Source organism: Dreissena polymorpha, chromosome 3 (assembly GCF_020536995.1).
Source record: "Dreissena polymorpha isolate Duluth1 chromosome 3, UMN_Dpol_1.0, whole genome shotgun sequence".
Taxonomy (NCBI): Eukaryota; Metazoa; Mollusca; class Bivalvia; order Myida; family Dreissenidae; genus Dreissena; species Dreissena polymorpha.
This window is the reverse complement of record NC_068357.1, coordinates 10,606,323-10,608,146: the sequence shown is the minus strand read 5'-3', so window position 1 is coordinate 10,608,146 and position 1,824 is coordinate 10,606,323. Positions and strand designations below refer to the sequence as shown.

At 29.1% G+C, this 1,824-nt stretch overlaps 1 protein-coding gene across 1 annotated transcript in view; it reads left to right on the top strand.

The window, feature by feature from the left end:
• The first annotated feature begins 270 nt into the window (after positions 1–270).
• LOC127873672 (big defensin-like) overlaps positions 271–1,824 on the top strand; it is an 8,336-nt gene continuing 6,782 nt past the window's right edge. The window contains exon 1 of the mRNA XM_052417595.1: positions 271–479. The gene's annotated coding sequence lies outside the window, so the exon portion shown is untranslated. The remainder of the gene's footprint in view (positions 480–1,824) is intronic.

The window sequence follows — 1,824 nt, the reverse complement described above, 5'->3', positions numbered from 1 at the left end:
ATTGCAAGTAAACATTTTAAGTGGTATGTCCAAAATATATCTCACAATGTTGAGATCTTCAGGATTAAAACTAATTTAGATCCGTTTATAAATCAAGATATGATTATTTATCCCCTCATGTTTTGTTGATAGCGTTAGTGTTTTATTATCCAAAGTGAATCAAATGTACATCTGCAATAGTATTTTCGAATTAAACTAAAATCTTTTTGTTTAAGTGGCCAAAAACAATGTCGGGCAAATATACAGATTAAACTTAGTGAGTGACTACAATGCTGTACCTTCTTATGTTAGCTTCAATCAGATAGACCAATGTTATATTTAAATGGCCATGATTGATTGTTAAATATATGTATAGTTGAGATATAAAGATTTTTCGGTATCGAAACTACACAAAATCTTCCAGATATCCGTAAATAAGATATAAAAAGACAACAATGACCGTGTTCTTTCATCGACTGCAGAAGACATTCTCTTTGAGGGTAAGTGGATACACTTTGAATTTGTTAATGCTTTTTATATGTGTGTTCATGTAGATATTTGTTCAGTAAACAATTATTCTGTTGTAAAAAGGTTTGAGCGCGTTTTCGACAATTTGTTAATAAACCATTTGGTAATTGTTATTTTTTACCCATACTTACGGGACTTCGGTATTAAACCGTATCTAAAGCAACCTTAGTATCATAAAGTGCTCAGAGATTCATATCGTCCGTTATGGGATTCACAGTTCTAACAGTTTGAAGTGTGGTTACGGTGCCTTTGAAAAATAAAATGTGAATACTATTGAAAATCTAAACGCTTTAAGATGTTACAACTTTATAATTATTACACAGTATTTTTGTGTCACTGAGACAAAAGGCTTCAACAATGTAATACATGATAATATGCTAGACATTTATTATTTTATGAAAATATGTATGACATAGCATAACATTGCACTTGATTTATTATTTAACATTCATGCGAATTTGCAAACGTAATGTTGATAAATAAGAAAAGCGCACGTTGACCTAGTTAAATGGACCTTTTTACGTTTTTGTAAATTGACAAAATTAAAAAAAATGTTTCAGACTATCAATTTTTTGTTGTAGTTATTATATTTGTGGCGAAACAGTAATACTGAACATTAACCATGCTCTTAAATATCCATTATATGCATCTTTTTACGATTTTAAAAACATGAAAATTATAAAGCGTTGCAACGCGAAACGATTGAATAATTTGGAGAGTTCTGTGGATTGAACGTCATTTCCACATTGACCGCTGTTACCTCAGTGAAATCGTTCAATAAGAAGCGTATGTATACATTAATTAAATGATAGTAATATTTTTAAATTAGTAATTGCATTCATTTAAAGTCAAAGCTTCACAATGCTATCATATTTTAAAATATGAATAAAATAAAGAACAAAATGAAAGCATTTTAGTTTCTCTTGTCTGCAATTATTGTTAGCAACATATTTTAGACTAAGAGTTTTATTATCTAAAGCTGTATTTTCATTTTCGTTACGTTTAACGGAACTGCGAGTTGCCTTGGTCAGTGCAAGTTTGCCTTAAAAATATGTTCAAAGGCTACTTATGAACATTCAATACAGTCATGTTATCGCCAGTTAGAGAGTAAATAGAGTGGATCGCCATGGGATAATGAACCTTAATGGAGAAAGTTCTTTTTTAAAACAAAAAACTTACTGTCATTATGAATTATTATGGTGTTGTATATGTAGTTGTATTTTAAATGTAATTCGCATTCAATATTATAAATGCTTGTTTCGAGAAAGATTTTTTTTGTAATATAAATAATCATACTTTATTTTATTTGCTAAATTA